We start from the raw sequence: 20655 nt of genomic DNA on the forward strand, positions 1-20655 counted from the left end.
ATACAGAGGATGAAGCATTTCTCTGGGTGGATTGTGGAAAAATATCCAAGTAAAGTCAGTCATAAATCTCATGCGGTCCGTTTTAGGATGCCAGCTGAAATCCTCCCATTTGCCTCTGGGTGACCTACTTTGCAACATCCATGGGCACAACTTCCTTTTGCTGCACATGGGAATGTAGTAACTTGATAGATATAATCCACAGCAGGATGCTGGGTCACTGTGAATGCATTTCCACTGGATCTCAGGAATGCATGTATCAAACAGAGATTGCTTAGAGCAGTAGCCTTTGGCATTATCTAGCTAAGGTCCCCAGCTTCTAATACAGAATCCACTTTTATTTTATTTTTTACATTATGTCCATTTCCTTCCTTCTAGTAAAAATAAATCTTGGTGCTGACAGTGTGACCCACCTTAGTTTGTACACAACGCTGAGTCAGGCCAATGGCCAATAGCCCACTTAGTATAGCATCTTGTTCTCACAGTGGCCAACCAGATGCTTATGGGAAGGAAGCCCACAAGCAGGATAGAAGCACAACAGCATCTCCCCTACTCGTGATTCTCAGCAACAGCTGTACAGGGCCACACTACCTCAAACACTATTGAACTCAGTTGTGACCCGTTGCATGTCTGTGGCATAGTGTTTAGATTAAAAAATGTGAATGGGCTGTACGTTTTGCAGCATAGGTGCTTTTCATTAGTCTGTGTGACCACTCATCAGAAACAGGTTGCATAACACACTGACGGCCATCTTACAGGGACTGGGGAAAAATATGTATTGAGGGTTATTTTTGGAAAGAATATAAGCAAGACCTGGATACATACACGTGTGTGTGTGTGTATTTAAAATATTACTGGCCTCATTTGTAAATTCATAATCCACCATGTTAGAAATCAAGTTCTGGTGTAGAAATTGTAACTTACGAAGATTATACATAGGGAAGGATTCGCTTGATTCTAGCTGACAAGGCAGATTTCAGCTAACCACTGAAATGTAATGATTATCAAGCGAGGTTAAGGGATCTCTACTTCTACAAGTTTTCCTTGCAGTCTGTATGAACACCCATCATCAGAGTGCTAGGAGTAGATGGCATAACCCAGCAGCCAAGGCAAGTCTGTCAGCCATGTATGGCGGCCCCACTGATGGTTTGTGCTGCCTTACTGGGACTACAAAAATAAGGTAGCACCTGGCAGGCCACAGTATCTTGGGACACAAGTATTTTTATGTTTTTACTTACATTTGCATCCTGCTTTTCTTCCATCATGGGACCCTAGGCAGTGTATATGTGGTTTCTAGATCATAACCCAACTGGGCACTGTCCAGATCCAGGAAAAGTGCAAATTATTTTGCCTGGTTTATAGAATCATATAATTGTTGAGTTGGAAGGGAGCCAAGGGTCATCTGGATCAACTCCCTGAAGTGTAGGAACCTCAACTAAAGCATCCATACAGATGGCCACCCAACATCTGCTTTAAAAGCTCCAAAGAAGAAGAGTCCATCACCACCTGAGGGAGTCCATTCCACTGTTGAACAGCTCTTACCATCAGAAAGTTCTTCAAGATGTTTAGTTGGAATCTCCTTTCTTGTAACTTGAATCCACTGATTTGGGTCCTACCCTCCAGAGCAGGAGAAAACAAGCTTGTTCCATCTTCCGTGTGACAGCCCTTTAGAAATTTGAAGATAACTATTGTATCTCTTCTCAGTCTCCTCTTTTCCATGCTAAACATACCCAACTCGCCTCAGCTATCCCTCATATGGCTTGGTTTCTAGACCTTTATCTTGGTCACCCTCCTTTGCACATCAGCTTGTCAATATCCTTATTAAATCTTGGTACCCAGAACTAGACACAGTATTCCAGGTGTGGTCTGGTTAAGGCAAAATAGAGCAATACTATTACTTCCTTTGATCAGGACACTGTACTTCTGTTGATGCAGCCTAAAAAGGTAAAGGTAAAGGTACCCCTGCCCGTACGGGCCAGTCTTGACAGACTCTGGGGTTGTGCGCCCATCTCACTTAAGAGGCCAAGGGCCAGCGCTGTCCGGAGACACTTCCGGGTCACGTGGCCAGCGTGACATCGCTGCTCTGGCGAGCCAGAGCTGCACACGGAAACGCCATTTACCTTCCCGCTGATAAGCGGTCCCTATTTATCTACTTGCACCCAGAGGTGCTTTCGAACTGCTAGGTTGGCAGGCGCTGGGACCGAGCAGCGGGAGCGCACCCCACCGCAGGGATTCGAACCGCCGACCTTTCGATCGGCAAGTCCTAGGCGCTGAGGCTTTAACCCACAGCGCCACCTGCGTCCATTAATGTTTAGAAATAGCTTATTATGCTGAAGATGAGCTTCATTACTCTCTGCTCTCCTTCTATGCTTACTGGACCATAGTTTTTTCTATCAAGTCACTTTTTAAAAACCCTCATCACAGAAATCCCACTGATTTCAGTGAGACATCCCCATAAGTGTGCACAGAATCGCAGCCTTAACCTGTGTGTGTGTGTGTGTGTGTGTGTGTGCGCGCGCGCACCTTAAAACCAAGCTGAAACATTCTCTGTTTGCACAGTGCTTCTGCTGGATGTGTAGGTGGCAGCAGTGGAGTAGATGTGAATAATTGATTTTACAGCTTGTTCCCTAGAGTCTGTCATTTCCATCAGTCAGCAGGTGAGTGAGTGTTTGCTGCTTCAAACTGGGTCCAGCTCAGAGCATGTGACATCTGCTCATAATAGGGATTGTTGTACTCTTACTCTGGTAATTACTGAAATGGGTACATGGAGTTTTGGCCATGTGGTTCTCCTGCATCCATCATATTTGGTGCAGATCCAGTTCTGTGTTGTGTCTTCAACTGGATTACTATGCTGAAGCCCCCTCCCCACACCTTCTATTTGTACAGTAAAACTGAAAGGCACGGGACGCAGGTGGCGCTGTGGGTTAAAGCCTCAGCGCCTAGGACTTGCCGATCGAAAGGTCGGCAGTTCGAATCCCTGCTGCGGGGTGCGCTCCCGCTGCTCGGTCCTAGCGCCTGCCAACCTAGCAGTTCGAAAGCACCTCCGGGTGCAAGTAGATAAATAGGGACCGCTTACCAGCGGGAAGGTAAACGGCGTTTCCGTGTGCGGCTCTGGCTCGCCAGAGCAGCGATGTCACGCTGGCCACGTGACCCGGAAGTGTCTCTGGACAGCGCTGGCCCCAGGCCTCTTAAGTGAGATGGGCGCACAACCCCAGAGTCTGTCAAGACTGGCCCGTACGGGCAGGGGTACCTTTACCTTTACTTGCTGAATTGCTCCATTTCCATTATTGGAGTGAGGGGATAATGTGCATTTCCCCCCCAATTGCTTTTCCATTATGGAAGCTGATCTAGGGGAGCTGATTTGGGTGAGCATATGTGTGACGACATCAGTTTCATAGACAGAGCCCAGCATAGAAAAGCGCAGCAGGGACAACTTGTATTAACACAGAGCAGGCATGTGGCATTGACTTATGGAAAACGATTTAGAGTGGGTGGGATAAAGTATGGCTTGTTTGAATGAGGTGATATAGATAAGAGTGTTGTATATTGTCACGGCCACCCAGGACGGGTCCCAGCTCACAAGAGACCTCACTCCGTTGCAGTTTATTTACAGGAAAAGTTTATTGAAGATTTCTGCTTCTCGTACAGTTCAGCATCGTGGCCGTACGTCTGTCACGTTAGACCGCTGAAGTCCCCTCTGACTCCTCCCCTCTTCCACACCAACTTAATAGCCTGGCTCTAGACCACCTCTTCCTCTCCTTTCTTTTCCGCAGGGTCTTCCTGCCCCCCTGGGTTCCCTCTCTCCGTGACTCGCCTGAGGCTGAATCCTCTGCCGCCTCTTCCCCCCTCCTTCTGGCTTTAGGGCCGGGCTCCTCCCCTGAGCTCTCTCCACTTCCGCGCGCCTCTACGTTTGAACTTGGCGCGCGTACGTTGCTGCTGACCTTTCTTTCGACCGCTACACCACCCCTTGTTCTGCTCTCCACCCTTTCCGGCTGAACACCTTGCTCCAACCCCCTTTCTCTGTTCTCTCCTAATCCTGCTCCCTCCGAGAGGCTGACGACTCCACCCCCTTTACTCCGTTCCGGCTGAGACGCCTCTTGCTGCGTCTGTCTTCCACTGGGCTCCTCTCCGCTTCTCCCTTCTCCTCCCTTTTGCTTGATTAAGGTAACCCCCTTTTGAGAATCCTCTGACTCGCTGCTCAGACTCGTGGATTCCCTCAGAATTCCGTCATCTTCTTCCTCATCCTTCTGCCCCTCCTCCCACTCGCTCTCCGTCTCCTCTGTCATCTCCTCCTCTCTCCCAGAAACCCTGACATCCATCCCCCCCTCGAAGCCCCCCCTTCCCCCCTCCCGCTCGCCGGGTGCAGGTTGAGGAAAACGTGGTTCTTCCGGGGTCGGTTCAGGATACAAGTTGTCCACTTCAACGTTCTCCTCTGTCATCTCCGTATATGTGTGTTCGAACTCGGGTTCCCCACCCACAGACCTCACAGTCTCTTCCTCCATCACTGCTTCTCCTGGCGCTGCCTGCCAAGGACCTACCATCCATCTCTGACTCCATGCCTCCCTTGGCTGATCCACCCACCAACAAGGGCCTGTCTCCTCCCCCCCCAGTCTCGGATCCCTGGTCGGGCTTGTTTCGGGCGTATGGCCCTCGGGTGAGGAGAAACCCTCGAACGTGCTGTCTGACAAAGTGGGCGTGAAAAGCCAATCATCAAAATACTCCTCGGGCATGGGCTTGTGCGGAAAAAGTGCATGGAACTCCTCCTTCAACAGGGGTTCGTCCAACGCGTAACCCGGCACCCAGCTATTGGCAGAGGCCGGAGTGCCTTCCCTGGCTAGAAAATATTCAACTCCCTCCTCCCCCCATCTCGAGTCCAGTATCTCTGTGACCTCGTTAAGAGGTTCTGGTCTTGGCGATTCCCCCCCCTCAGGCGCCCTCCTACGTGGCTCTGGGAGTGCTCCTGACTCTTGAAACCTGTGTGGGGTTTTGTAGGGAGTGAGCACCGACCTATGAAAGACCGGGTGCACCCTGGAACCCTCCGGAAGGGCTAGACGAAAAGCCACCGGATTGATCTTAGCCTCAACTTGATATGGCCCTAGCTGCCTGTGTCCTAACTTCTTCTTGGCCAATGACCTGGCCGGCATCGCGTGGGCTGCTAACCACACCCAGTCCCCAATCTGGATGTCCTCTCCCGCCCTCCTGTGCTTATCGGCCTGCACCTTATACGCCTGTTTTGCCAGCTCCAAATGTCTCCGCAGCTCCTCGTGCACCTCTTGCAACTCCGCTGCAAACTGGTCGGCATCTTGAGGCCCCCCCCCTCCTGGTGCCGCAAATCTCGGGAAGGTTCTGGGATGACGGCCATTGTTCGCGAAGAAAGGCGTCACCCCGGTGGATGCGTGTTTCGTGTTGTTGTAGGCGAATTCAGCCATCGGCAGATAGTCCACCCACGCCGCAGGTCGCTGGTTGGCGTAGCACCGCAGGTACTGCTGCATGATCGCGTTGACCCTCTCCGCTTGACCGTTGGTTTGTGGATGTCTCGCCGATGTCAGGTTGATTTTGACGTGCAAGATGCCCAGAAGCTTTCGCCAGAAAGTGGAAACAAACTGGCGCCCCCTGTCGGACAAGACGGACTGCGGAAGTCCATGCACTCTGAAGACGTGATCGATGAAGAGCTTTGCGGTCTGTTCTGCCGTCGCCACCTTGGCACAAGGGATGAAATGCGCCATCTTGGTGAACAAGTCCACCACCACTAACACCGCCGTCTTACCTCTGGAGCTGGGCAGGTCCGTAACAAAGTCCAACGCTACCCTCTCCCACGGTTGCTGCGGTGTCTCCAGCGGTTCTAGCAATCCCGCCTGCTTCTGGTGCACTGGTTTGGACCTCTGGCAGATATCACACCTGGCGACGTAGTCCGCCACCTCTCCTCTCATCTGGGGCCACCAAAAGTCTCTAGCCACCAACTCCATCGTCTTCTCTTTGCCGAAATGGCCTGCACTAGGGGCGTCATGCAATTGTTGCAGAACCTTGGCCCGAAGATCGTCGGTGGGCACGTAAAGGGCACCCTTACGAGTCAAAAGTCCATCTTGCAATTGGAACTCATCGTTGTCTCGCGACCCTCCGCGTAGCTCCTCCATCTTGGACTGTGCAAACTGATCCCTTTGCAACGCGCGTCGCACCGCGTCCAGGTCGACTGCGATGGTAGCGCACGTCCACGCCTGCGGTGCGAAAATGTGCTTTGCTGCGATTGGAGCTGCTTCCTCCAAGTATTGCGGCTTTCGGGACAGCGCGTCTGCAATAACATTGGAGTCTCCTGGGATGTATTCTATTTTGAAGTCGAAATCCGCAAAGAACTCCGCCCAGCGCATGTGTCGCTGGGTCTGTAACTTAGCCGTCCGCCAATACTCTAAGTTCTTGTGATCCGTGCGGACTTGCACCGTGTGCTTGGCTCCTATTAAGAAGTGTCGCCACGCTTTGAAAGCTGCATGAATGGCCAACAACTCCCTGTCCCATATGGTATAATTGCGCTCCGTCTTGCTGAGCTTCCGGGAGTAGAACGCACCCGGTCTCCAGTTGCCTTGTGAATCCTCTTGCAAAAGAACGGCCCCAACCGCTCTGTCTGACGCATCGGTCTCTACCCGCATGGGTCTGCCGGGATTCACGTGGAGCAGCTGCTCTTCGGAGGCGAAAAGACCTTTAAGCGTCCGGAAGGACCGCTCCGCTTGTTCGGTCCAGACGAACTTCTTCTTCTTGGAACTGAGGGTGTCAGTGATAGCCGCCGTCGCGTTCGCAAAACCTTTAATAAACTTGCGGTAAAAATTGGCAAAGCCGATGAACCTCTGGACCTCTTTCCGATTTCGAGGGCTTTTCCAGTCCAACAGCGCTTGAACCTTAGCCCTGTCCATGGCCAGTCCCTCGTCGGACAACTTGTAGCCAAGGAAATCAACCTCTCTGACATCAAACTGGCATTTTTCCAACTTGGCGTACAGCCTGTGGTCCTTCAGCCTCTGCAGGACCTCCCTCACGTCCTTATCGTGATCCTCCGGCGATTCCGAGAAAATCAGGATATCGTCGAGAAAGCAGACACACTTCTTGTAGAGGAGACCTGCTAGCACGTGGTGCATAAATGCTTGAAAAACGTGGCTGCCATTTTGGAGACCGAAAGGCATGACTCTGTATTCGTATGTGCCCAGAGGGGTGAACATGGCGGTCTTCCACTCATCTCCTTTCCGGATGCGGATGAGATTGTAAGCTCCACGTAAGTCCAGCTTGGTGAAAATCTTGCCCCTCCTGACGGTCGCTAAAAGGTCGTCAATCTTGGGCATGGGGAAAGCTTTGGGCTTAGTCAAGCTGTTTATGAACCTGTAATCCACTATAAGCCTTTTTTGGGGCGTGTTTTTCTTCTTCACAAAGAACACAGGGCTGCCACCCGCTGCTTTAGATTCCTGGATGAAACCTCGCTTGAGGTTATGGTCTATGAACTCCCGAAGCTCTTGCATCTCGTCTTCCGACATGGAGTACAGCTTGGCAGCAGGCAGTTGCGCCCCTGGCACTAAATCAATCGCGCAGTCGTAAGGTCTGTGAGGCGGCAACTTGTCAGCTTCCTTCTCACAGAAAACCTCCAAGAAGTCCTGGTACTTGTGAGGCACTGTTTGCACCATACCCAGATGCAACTGCTGCTCGGCTTCTCCTCCCTGATCGGTCTGAAAGCAATGCTGAGCACAATACGATGAACAAAAGGTGATCTGCCGCTGGTACCACGCAACCGCGGGACTGTGCCTCTCCAGCCAACTCATGCCTAACACGATGGGTGTGTCCGATAAGTGGGTGACATTGAAACTAATAAGTTCTCGATGGTTGCCAATCTGCATCATCATGGGAGGGGTTTGCTGCACCACTTGCCCCCCCAGCAACTTCCTGCCGTCTACCGTGACCACGTTTAGAGGCGTCGTTGCAGGCAGGAGCGCCATGTTGTGCTGCTTAACGAACTGCAGTCCCACGAAGTCGGCGTTGCTTCCCGAATCGATCGTTATTGGAACCTCGAGGAGTCTCCCATCAGGCAACTGGAGTGTTGCTGTGAGCAGAACTGCCGGTCTGGGAGGCAAAGGGTCCACGCTCTGCAGTGATGCTGGGGGCTTGTCTACAGATCCGCCTGGCTGAGCCCCAGTAGCTCTGCTTCCAGCCAGGCACTGTCGTTTCCCTGAAGCTGCTCCCCTGGTTGCACCTCTGCTGTTACAGTTGCCAGTGCTGCAGTGTGCTTCTGGAGCCTCTGGGGGCACTCTTTCGCCATATGGTGCGCACTGTCACAGATGTAACACTTCCTGGTTCCTCTAGGAGGCTTCGCTTTGGCTGCACCAGGGACAGGGCTCTGGGATGGCTTCTGAGCCCTAGCACCACCAATCTCCATTGGCTCCTCGCTGTCCTTCCCCATTGGCGAGGGGTGCGCACGGCTGAAATCCCTGTGCACAAAAGGGAGAGTCCTCGCTTGCGCACGCGCTTGGGGCCCGTCCTCCTCGTGCCACGGACGTCCCTCATGTCGAATTCCAATAGCTAAAGCCCGTTGCACCACGTCTTCTAGGGTCTGGGGTCTGTCCCCCCTAGCGATCTCATCCTTGATGGGGGGGCTCAATCCCTCCCAAAAAAGATCTCTGACCGGCTTACTGTCCTTTGGCCAATCTAAGGCGGTGAGCAATGCAAAAAATTTAGAGTGGTATTGGCGCACAGTCGCTTTCCCCTGCCTCAGCCCGTGCATTTGACGGCGCGCAATGTCCACATCCACAGAGGATTGAAAACAAGAATCCATCGCTTTGATGAACGCAGTTGAATTGCGACGGGCCGGTCCATCTTCGCGCCACAGATTGCGTAGCCAAGCCCTGGCCTCCCCATGCAGGTGCGAAACAATGAACCCCACTTTCTCCTCCTCATCTTTAAAATCGTGACGGAGTAAATGCAGTGCATATACGACGTCCGCTCTGAAATTGGGATAGTCTTGCAAGTTGCCATTAAAATGCGGAACCAGGGCACCCCCCCTCCGTCCAAGCGCAATGCCCTCCGCTCTGGAACCTGGGGCCCCCGCCCTGTCCGCGTGTTCCCACCTTGCCTGCAAATCCTGGCACGTCTTCTCCAAGTCGTCATTCTTCTTCTGCGAAGCAATGACTGCCGATGTGAGAGCGGTAACCTGATCCCGCAGTGCAACCAGCTGCTCCTCAGCGCTCATGGCTGCTCCCGTTCGTGAGCTTCGCAAAAAAAAATTTTTTGCTTTCTGAGAGGGGACTTACTGTCACGGCCACCCAGGACGGGTCCCAGCTCACAAGAGACCTCACTCCGTTGCAGTTTATTTACAGGAAAAGTTTATTGAAGATTTCTGCTTCTCGTACAGTTCAGCATCGTGGCCGTACGTCTGTCACGTTAGACCGCTGAAGTCCCCTCTGACTCCTCCCCTCTTCCACACCAACTTAATAGCCTGGCTCTAGACCACCTCTTCCTCTCCTTTCTTTTCCGCAGGGTCTTCCTGCCCCCCTGGGTTCCCTCTCTCCGTGACTCGCCTGAGGCTGAATCCTCTGCCGCCTCTTCCCCCCTCCTTCTGGCTTTAGGGCCGGGCTCCTCCCCTGAGCTCTCTCCACTTCCGCGCGCCTCTACGTTTGAACTTGGCGCGCGTACGTTGCTGCTGACCTTTCTTTCGACCGCTACACCACCCCTTGTTCTGCTCTCCACCCTTTCCGGCTGAACACCTTGCTCCAACCCCCTTTCTCTGTTCTCTCCTAATCCTGCTCCCTCCGAGAGGCTGACGACTCCACCCCCTTTACTCCGTTCCGGCTGAGACGCCTCTTGCTGCGTCTGTCTTCCACTGGGCTCCTCTCCGCTTCTCCCTTCTCCTCCCTTTTGCTTGATTAAGGTAACCCCCTTTTGAGAATCCTCTGACTCGCTGCTCAGACTCGTGGATTCCCTCAGAATTCCGTCATCTTCTTCCTCATCCTTCTGCCCCTCCTCCCACTCGCTCTCCGTCTCCTCTGTCATCTCCTCCTCTCTCCCAGAAACCCTGACATATATGTTCGCGGGGGATCGCCAAAGACATGCACAGTCAATATGCACGGGGATGTACTGGGTTCATGCACTCACTCTACCATCTGAACAATGCTTACAAGTGTACAAGCTGTAAGTGCACAGGACACGGGTGTTGTTTGCCCAGCCATGGATCTTGCTTTTTGCATTTTCCCCCAATCGCATTTACAGTGTGTAGACACTGTTCTGATGGCACAATGAATGGGTGTAGGTCAGGGGAAAGGGGCATTTGCTGTATGTGTAGCTGTCATTTGAAAAGTGCGAAGAGATGGTCAGTTAGGTATCATACCCCTGGCAGTTCTAACAGATTATTATTATTATTATTATTATTATTATTATTATTATTATTATAAATAATAATAATAATAATAATAATAATGGAAGTGCTGCTGCATTTTGAATCCCCGGCAGCATGGTCCAACTGGATCCTCACAGCTCTGAGGATGAGAAAGTGGTTGTTCTGCAGAGAAATACAGAAAGATGCCAAAGCTCTCTTTCCCCTCTCCCTGCCCCCGGACAACTATAGCCATATTTGCCAACTTCAAACATCACCAGTGAGTATAGAGGGATGCCGTGCCAGGTATTCAATCCAAGGCTGACTTTTTGCTAACAATGTAGCAAACTTCTGGCATTCTTGGGTTCCAGATTGCTGGCCCAGTTCAGCTAGTGCTGAATCCCGAACAGTTCAGCATCATTACAGCCAATTTTGCATTTGGTATGCATATGCACAGCCCCAGCTGCTATGCTAGGTAGGGGGGATATGCATGACGCACCTGTTTGAGCACTCAGTTCATCATCCAGCTATGGATAGATGTGCAGAGCCTTGTTTTTGAATGGTCATAGCTCAGACTTGTTGTTCAAAGGGGAACACTATGTTTATTCAGGGTTTAGTCCTCCGTCTTTCCTCACTTCCAAATAGCTCAATTAGCACAATTGCTGATTGATTTTCAGGGTTGGGAGCTGAGTTGGGTGGGCAAAATTTGGACTGGGCCCTTTAAGCAGTTTGTGCATATCAGAATCTTCACATACTCTTCTCTCCTCCCCCCCCCAAAAAAAAACACCAAACTTGAAAATATATGATTCTAATTTTAAAATGCACACTATACAAAACAAATATTAATTCTCTGCAATGTGCAGCTACACTTTCTTGTCTTTTTATGAAGTGTGAAATCTATTATAGTTATAATATGGTTTGGACTGAAGTTTTTCTTAATTATAGGCTTGGTAAATGAACACTTTCAATTTGCAAGCTCACAAATTATGCCAATCGTTGGCTTCAATCCAGCAAACCGACTATATACATTCAGATTTACATAGGTGAGTACTTCCACTTACAGTGTTGAGGTTACTGGTCAGTATAAAATTTAATTTGTTAATGAGCTTTCAACAGAGCCATTGCATTTTAATGAGCTGCCTTTCGTAGGAAAATAATAAAAATATTATCATTATTGCTTGTTTTCAGAATGAAACTTGCTAGATTGCAAAGCTCATCAACAATTTGTGTTTGCCATATTTTTTTAATATATAACTTTGTTAGCCGCAGTTTGAGAAGAGCTGGGAGTTAAGAGTTAGGCACATGTACCATAATCTAGGACAGTCCTTAAGTTGACCCAGAAGCTTCAGCTACAGCACAATGTGAAGACTTGACTGCTCACTGGGGCAGGATATCTTCATCATATTATGCCACTGCTGAAACAGAAGCATAAGAAGCTGGCCCACACTGAGTCAGAGCATTGGTCCATGTATTTCAGTACTGCCAACATATATTGGCAGCAACCATAGGAGCCAACTTCTAGGGGCAGAGATCCCCTCAGGGCCCCCAAAGGTGATGGGAATTGCCATTCAAATGGCGTGCATGCGCTGTGTCTTGTAATTATGTGGGGTGGGGCATACCTGGGCCCTCCAATATTTTATTCAAATTGGCACCCCTGACTCCAGATATTATTTCAAGGGGTGGTGGGGGTAAGATCCTTGATTTTAGGAGTTTTTCCTTTGCTAATTCATCTATTCAACTGCTAGTCAGTTCACTGTTAGGCATATCTTTCACTTTCTTGCCCCTAACACTTTCTCAGCTATCTCTTGAGCTTTATTTCTTCCTGCCAGAACTACGACTTCAGGTCTGATTTCATAATTGGAAGGGGGTATATAGGTATGTCAAGCTGTTACAGTCCCTAATCAGATAGAAGTTCAGCTACTTCATTACAGCAACACCTCCCTGATTCTTGCCTCTGTGTTTGAAGGTTAGCCTTGTCCCTATAAGCAAATGGAAACCTACTGATAAATATTTTAAGGCATTAGTAAGTATTGCAGGTTGTGGCCTACTTGATCAGATGTGCTGTTTAGATTTTCTAATCGCAAGCAAAAAGTTTCTCTCTCGGATTCCATCCAGTTGTGGTCTGCCATGCACTTTGATATTTTAGAATGCTGATCAGAGAACACCATATTGCTTTTAGTTCTTAGTCACATCAGTCTGCAAATAGACTTTGCTGTATTTCTGTGGGTTCAATTAGAATTTTCATAGAATTGTAGAGTTGGAAGGGACCCCTGAGGGTCATCTAGCCCAACCCCCTTCAATGCAGGAATCTCAGCTAAAGCATCCATGACAGATGGCCATTCAACTTCAGCTTAAAAACCTCCAATGAAGGAAAGTCTACCAGCTTCCAAGGGAGACCATTCAACTGTTGAACAGCTCTTACTGTCAGAAAGTTCTTCCTGGTGTTTCATCAGAATCTGCCAAACCCATTGGTTTGGGTCCTACCCTCCGGAGCAGGAGAAAACAAACTTGCTCCACCTTCTCTTATTGGTTAGAAATCACAATAATCTTTAATACTGGGTTCAGGGTGGGATGGGGGATATTTAAGTGGGAACAGTGAGTGGGAAAGGGAGGTGCAACCACTCCCATGCCAGCCACAGTTATGATGAAAATCCACCCCACTCCTCTTAAGGCAGTGTGGATAGGAGCATTATCCCAAAGGCTAATGGCTGCTTGGGGGATAATGTATATTTAGATCACCGCTGCAGAGGGAATTGCTTCTAGTGCATCATGGTCTCAATGAAATTTGCCCATCTTACCTAGTATTATTATTTCTTCAAAAAGAGTTATAGTTGTAACCACACAATTAGGGTAAGACCTAGATTGGACCAGTGTGCTAATTCTCTCATCCAGATTAAAAATATAAATAAGTCACATGCACTCTTAAGGCACAGACTACCAATTCTGAAGCTGATCATCTTATGTAAAGTGATAACTCTCTTAATAACTACTTTGATCTCAAGTAGGGTTTGGGGTTTTTTTTTGCTGATCTGTTTCCTTGGTTGTGTTTCAGTAGGAAACCCTTAAAGCTGACATGCAACCAATTAGTAAGATAAAACAAAAGAGCAAACATAAAAGTTTAGCAGTGAGGTCCATAAAACCAATAAAATCTAGCAGAGCTACCACATAAAAGGATACATGAGAGAACAGAGTAGAGGCTGACAATATGACATTTGCAAGTTGATCAGGAAGTTAAATGTTGTTCATGAGTTAAATGTGTTAGGGTACTAGACAAGGCAGGAAAATGTTTTCTGCATGCAGGTAGTTCTGTTCTTTTGCGGTTGCCACTACAAGTGTAATAGGTAAACATGTCAACTTTTCTGCCCCTATCCCCAATTAATACTATGGCTGCCTTTATCCTGTAAGTACTTTCAGTCAGCTAGAACACTATCCTTGATTTGTGTATGATCTAAATTTAAGCTTAAATAAAAAAAAAATTAAAACCCAAATTTCCTTTTAATTAACCACCGAAGAATAAATGTTAACTATGTAGGTAGACGGTGCAGATACAAATATTAACAGCATTAATTAGGATGGCCCCACTGCTTTTGCAAAGTTAAAATGCACAGCTGAGATAAATTTAGTATAAATTAAATAGGACTGAACTAATCAGAGGGCAACATACAGTACTTAACAATAAGAATATGCCCTTTCTAAACCCTGAGTTTAAACCATTTTTAAAAATCCAAATAAGATATTTTCCCACTCCATCTGTCCTTGAATATTTTCACACAGCTGGGTTTTTTGTGTTGTTTTTTATTTTATTTTAATTGCACTTTATTATTATTATTTTCAAGATCCGGTTTTGCCAAGGTTCAAAACTGGAGGTGAGCTATGGCAATAGGTTAAGTTTAGTTTCCACAGAGAGGAGCTGTTCAAGGTGAAACCCACCGCTACTCCCAACAGCAGCTGGGTCAAAAGCATGTAGGGTACAGGTGTGTTCTGTACCCTGTAATTCAGTGGTGAATTAAACAGTCAGGACTTTGAAGCTAGACCAAGTCCCAAATTGACATTTGCTACAGAGAGAGAGAGAGAGAGAGAGAGAGAGAGAGAGAGAGAGAGAGAGAGAGAGAGAGAGAGTTACCCCTCTTCTTGCCAGCAGCCTCAAAAACCACAAGTTAAGGCCACCTCAGCCCAAATGAGCAATCTGGGGAGGCCCACAGGAAACCCCCAGCTCCATCCATCTCAGCCCCAGATCAGCAATCACTGAAGCTCTTGAGAGAAGAAAGTATTGCCATGGCATTTGCCAGGCTGCTCATCCCAGCAGGTACAGGTCATCGTTGTTGTCGTAATCATCATCAAAGAGTGGGGTGGGGGGAGGCCGACCCTTAAGGCTCACCTCTTCCTCGTCTTCATCTTCTGCCAACAGATTTCCCAATGCAGATGGCTTGAGAGTGGCAATTGTGAAGAAACCACCCTTGTCCTCAAGAAGACTGGAATCCGCTTGCAACAAGCGGCTGGACGCTGGTCTTGGCTGTGAGGCTCTAGCAAGTCCTGCTGCTTGTCGGCTAGAGCAGCTTCAGAGGTGAGGCCTGCGGTGTGCTGACTTGGCCCACTCTCCTCCTTGCCCTCTGGAGCCATTGTGGGCCCCTCCATTGCAGGTGCCATCTCATCCGCCACTGGATTTGGAGGTGCCAGGACTGGAGGTGCCAGGATTGGATTGTGTCCATTTCACCCTGAGTGCTTGGCTTCTCCTTCTCAATACTGGCAGAGAGCCTGAGAGGCGGCCTTGCAGTTTGAGCAGAGGCTGCAGGAGTCTGTTCACCCTGTTCTTCCGAAGAATGAGCCTCAGGAGCTGCAAAAAGCAGTCTGTGTTGGGCTCCTTTGAGAGCGGTGAATGGAGAACTGCTTGAGCTTTCCTTCAGATTAGCCAAAGGAGCGGGGGATGCCACTGGTGCTGGTTTTCGGAGAGAGTTGCTGTGGGGGTCCCCATAAAGGGGTGCGGCACTTGGCTGCTTCCTTTCCGCAGGCCCTTCCTCCTTGGTGCTGCTCCTCCTCCTTTGCTCCCCCTGACTCTCCAGCAGCTGCAGAGTTGTTGTCTTATCCAGATTCCCCTTCTGAACGAGGAGATCAGCCAGCTCTTCTTTCACGGCTGCCACCTTCTCATCCAACTGCTTCCCGATCAGCTGCTCCTCCTAGTATCTGCTTTTAATGTCATCAGACGACTTCTGAAGTTCCACCAGCTGTGTATGCAGTCGGTTGACCAGGGCGCTGTGCCCCTCCGACTCAGTCAGGGCTTGATTCACTTCGGAGTGGAGATCCATCTCCTGCTTCTGATGATGGAGCTGCTCCAGCTGGAGCTGGGTGATCTGCAACTTGCCTTCTGAAGAAGAAGAAGAAGAGTTTGGACTTGATATCCCGCCTTTCACTGCCTTTAAGGAGTCTCAAAGCGGCTAACATTCTCCTTTCCCTTCCTCCCCCACAACAAACACTCTGTGAGGTGAGTGGGGCTGAGAGACTTCAAAGAAGTGTGACTGGCCCAAGGTCACCCAGCAGCTGCATGTGGAGGAGTGGAGCCGCGAACCTGGTTCCCCAGATTACGAGACTACCGCTCTTAAGCACTACACCACACTGGCTCTGCGATCTCCTGGCTGATCCTGACCTTATCCAGATTCTCAATTTGAACGCGATGATAAGCCAGCTCTACGTCCAGGCCTGCCACCTTCTCCTCCAACTGCATCCCAATCAGGTTCACCTCCTGGTATCTGCTTTTCAAGTCAGACAACTTCTCAAGTCATAGCTGTCAAGTGTCCCTTATTTGAAGGGACAGTCCCTTATTCCAGCGCCATGTCCCGCTGCTGTCCCTTATTGATGGATGTCCCTTAAATGTCCCTTAAATGATGTCCCTTAAATTTCAAAGGAAGCAGCTCCTCTCCCTCCCTCCCTCCCGGCCAGGGAGGAGAGGGAGGCTCCAACTGTGTTGCTTGGCTGTGTTGCTCACCCAATAAGGAGTCTAAGAACGACTGGGGGGGTGGAGCTTGCATGTCTTGTGTGTGGCTAGTTAATGCAAGCTGAGGGGGTTTTTGAATGCTGGATGCCATTTTGTTGCACGTGCTGCTGCAAACTTTTCATTGCAAAGCCAGGCCGGGGAGCCATCTTAAGTTGAGGCTGCATAGGCCTTGTGGTGCATGTGATTCAGATTCTATTCAGTTGAACCTCTGGTTACAAAGTTGGTTGGACAGTGTTCTCGAAGCTACCAGCATGAGTTTGACCAGACTGCAGGAGGACAGGAAGACTGGAGTGCCTGGAACAGGTGAGGCTGCAGGTCCCTTATTTTGACTGCTGGTCCCTTATTTTCAAATCTGTAAGTTCTGCCAGCTGTGCATGCAGTAGGTTGACCAGGTCGCTGTGCCTCTCCAACTCTGTCAGGGCTTCATTCAGTTGGGAGTGGAAATCCATCCCCTGCTTCTGAAGACAGATCAACCTCCGCTGGATCTGGGAGATCCGAACCATGGTTTCCGCTAGCTCCTTGCTGACCCTGACCTTCTCCTGTTCAGCATGTAGGACCCTTGCCTGGGTGTGCTCTGCAGTTAGCTGTTGCTCTGCTCAAATAACAGGTTGCTGTGCTCCACATAGCCTGGCTTTGGAGCGGGAGTAGGAGGAGTCAGCCATTCTGGGTCTGTAGCGGGGCTTTCTGATTGTGGCGCTGGTGAAGGGAGCCCCTGGGGCCCAGGCTCTGTCTGGTGGAGCCAGCGTCCTTTGCAAACCACACCCGTTTGACTTCCAACTCAAAGGCCAGGGCCGAGTCCGGAGGAATGCGTTCAGCTTCTCCCAAAGGCCAGTAAGCCAATGCTGGCGGGATGAAGAGGAACCGCCTGCCTCCTCTCTTCATGTCAATCATAGCATCTTCCCAGTCCTTGATGATTTTTGCCAGAGCCTAGCTTCAGACGCAACTTTTCTTTATTTACATTCGAGTCGAAAACCTGCTCAAGACTACCATTCTGGAACAGCCAGCCTGTAAAAGTGATCTCCAGGACATCTCCAGTCGCCACACCTTGGCCGTCTCCGAGAACAAGATCCTGGTAAAACACTGAGTCAGGAGAAGCGCTGCTGTTATACTTGGCAATACACAGCTGCTTGCTGAAGTCCACAGCCACCATTCCTGATTCAAACATGATGGATCATTTCTGCCACTGATCATCATAAAATGTGCAGTAGTTGTTGGGCTGCACCGTGAATACAAACCATGCATCGATCCTGGTGGTCGCAATCTGCTGCAGCTGGCTGATATAAAGAAGCAGCCTGTACTTTTTGCTTGCATTGCTGCCCACTACAGCTGCTCTATACTTGCCATGTTTCACATATCTCCCATTTGTTAATAAATATGCATGAACAACTGTAGTGAAGAAGACTGACTGCACTGCTGCAGTGGGTGCAGGAGCAGCAGCGGGCGCAGGAGCAGCTGTAGCTGAAGGAGGATGCTTCTGGGTACACAGACCTGCAGCGGTAGCTGGTTGACTAATTTTGGCCCACTTGGATGGCCTGTATTGGAAGAGCACATTTCCAGATTCTGTAGTTGTCTGATCCTGTCCAAAGAGAGAGGCCAGTCTGGTCCCTCCCGTCGAAAGCTGGAAGGCCTTGTCTTCTTTATCCATGTCCCCCAACATCCTGACGGCCCCTCGCTCCCCATGCCCCTCGACTAAGCCCCACACAGCTGGGTTGTTGACAGCATCAGATGCTGAAAAACAAAGTCAAGTCCAAGAGAATTAGTGGACCTCATGTTCCCAAACATGCTTGCCTCAACCTGTGCAGGAATACTGTATTCTTGTGCACATATTCATTCTCATTCTCTCTCTCTCTCTCTCTCTCTCTCTCTCTCTCTCTCTCTCTCTCTCTCTCTCTCTGGCAAAAGACGCAAAGACATCACATACTGTATAGATAGAATCTTTTTGGTTACATTCTTCAAATGATTTTATCATCTGAGAAAACAAGTTTTCAGGTTCAAAAAGGAAGGATAAGTTTGGTATTTCTGTCATATTGGGCTGGTTTGCATGTAAGCAAGCAAACATGCAAGTTCCTGGAATGAAGCTAGCGACCACTGTCCTCCTCCTCCAGTCCTCCTGCTGCTATGCTACCTGGCTTAGCATTATGTTACAACTTGGACTTGTGGTTGCTCTCCCCCAGACAGATCATGAGTGGCATACCAAGAACCAGCCTTGGTTACAGCTAGTGCTTTGTCTGGAGAAAGACAAACTGCAAGCCCATGTTCAGACATAATGCTAAGCCAAATGATGTCTTGGCTCCAAGTAGCGCAGCAGTGGCAAGATCAGGTGAGGAGTTCATTGGCTGCAGTCTTCACTTGAGGAACCTGTGCAGTTGTCTGTTCACACTGTACAAACTGAATGATTGAGTCACACCTCCAAAGATGGTTCTAACTTTGGAACTTCTACTACCGATAATTTAAATCGAGAATGAGGAACCTGTAGTCCTTGGATATGTTGGACTCCAACTTCTATCTGTCCCAGCCAGCCTGGCCAATGTTCCGGGATGATGGGAATTGTAGTCCAGCAACAATTCTGCTGTAGGCTTTAATTCTTCATTTGACATTCAGGACAAAATAGCTCCTGCTACAAGCTCCCTTCTTCCAAAGCAGACTCCTGTTTTAAAAGAAGTAGTACTCGCCTTATTCGTTCTACATGACTGCTCTTGAAAATAAGGGCATCAAATGTTACAATTTCAAACTCCTCTGTCGTTTAAGACAGTCTTAAAGCAAAAGACAGGATTGTCTTTAGTGGTCTCCATTAGAGTCCAGGGTATTTGATTTGCGGTAGCTGGCTGTAGGTGACCATAATATTTGGAAGTGTTTTTTTTTTTAAAAAAAGAAATCAAATCCTGTGGAATGGAGGACCCACAGACTCTTTCCATTGTGATTTCCTTCTATTTTGAAGACATCTGTAATGAAAAAGGGTCAACAGAATTTAGTAATAGTGTACCTATTATGGTACTTCACTAGAAAAAGAAGGCGAACAATGAACTAAATAGAAGACTGGTGAGCTTATTACACAGCAATGACTGTATCTGTTTAGATGAGCATATGCACGGTGTGGCAATTTTCCTCCTTTTCAGCTGTAACAGGTTTCTTTCTACCTGCAGAACATGTTCTTTTATTCTCCACTTCATTCAGGCAATAGTCAACCCAACTTGTCCTTGGTATTGTGCGATAACCCACTGAGGTAATGGCCTGAAATAATGACGAATGGGATTTGGTGAAATACTGTTCATATTAATACAACTATACAGGCCCAGACAAAGGCTCTGAAACAGGTGCAGTATTCTGTTCATCCCCTGATTTCTCTCAATATAGTCCCTGCAGAGTCACAATAACAAGAGGGAAAAATAATAAAGAAGCCATTTAAAGATCTGCAGCAGTGCTTGGTATGAATGTTTCTTTAAATGAGCCTGACCATGAGAACATAATGCATCCACGCAGCACTATGTTTCACACACAAACATGAAAACAGTTCATCAAGACAGCGTTTCAAATCTGTTAGAAACATTCCTTCCTCTTGCTCCAATAGCTCAAGTGAAAAATGGCAGCAGAAATCAAGGATTTAGAGGGCACTGAGAACAGTCTTGCTTTCATTACTGGAAAGGGCCCTTTCTGAATTAAAATGAGTTGTCTTTCATTGCACAGTGTGAGCAAGTTTACTTTGCTGCTTCCTACAGTGTTTTCAGTTTCCAAATTAGCGGCACGTACTCTACATATCCACGCTTTGATTTTTTAATTATTTTAAAATCTATATCTCATCTTTCCTCCAAGGAGTTGAAAGGTGTGTGCTTTAACTCCTGATTTTATTCTCACAAAGACTCTGTGAGGGTAGGTTAGACTGAGAGTGAGAGACTGATCTGAGGTCATTCAGTGAGCTTCATGGCTGAGTGGAATTTGAACTCTGGCCTCCCAGGTCTAAGTTAAACACTCTAACCACTGCACCACACTCAGGTGTTACATGAACACTCAAATTAGATTCACAATGCAAACTTCCCTTGCCTAATATGAAATACCATCATAATCAGTTTAAGGATATGCCAGTTTCCTGCAAGGTTGTGGCCAAAACTTATAGCATAAAGGAAAACTATAGTACTGTAGAATAACAATATATGACAAAAATATAACACCTTGTAAGGTGATTTGCTATGGCTGCTGTAAATGCCATAATTTGTTCAATTGGATGTTATGATTGATTTTATATAGATGAGTCTGTTGATCTTTTAACTATCTGTTTTTGTTTTGACTGTTTTGTGTTTTACTCTGTATTCTACTGTTAGCCACCCTGCACACCATTTTG

At 48.4% G+C, this 20655-nt stretch overlaps 1 long non-coding RNA gene and 1 pseudogene across 3 annotated transcripts in view; one reads left to right on the forward strand and one right to left on the reverse strand.

Annotated features, from left to right (window-relative positions):
* The window catches only part of LOC309368711, a 544492-nt gene that overhangs the window by 89482 nt on the left and 434355 nt on the right, over window positions 1-20655 (forward strand). The window lies entirely within an intron of this gene.
* LOC309368765 lies at window positions 14129-18150 on the reverse strand (annotated as a pseudogene). The gene is made up of 4 exons: window positions 18114-18150; window positions 16911-18047; window positions 15616-15692; window positions 14129-15504 (listed from the first exon to the last, which is right to left on the reverse strand). The product of its transcript is annotated as an uncharacterized misc_RNA (transcript).

This window comes from Podarcis melisellensis (assembly GCF_964234715.1).
Source record: "Podarcis melisellensis genome assembly, chromosome: 4".
NCBI lineage: Eukaryota > Metazoa > Chordata > Lepidosauria > Squamata > Lacertidae > Podarcis > Podarcis melisellensis.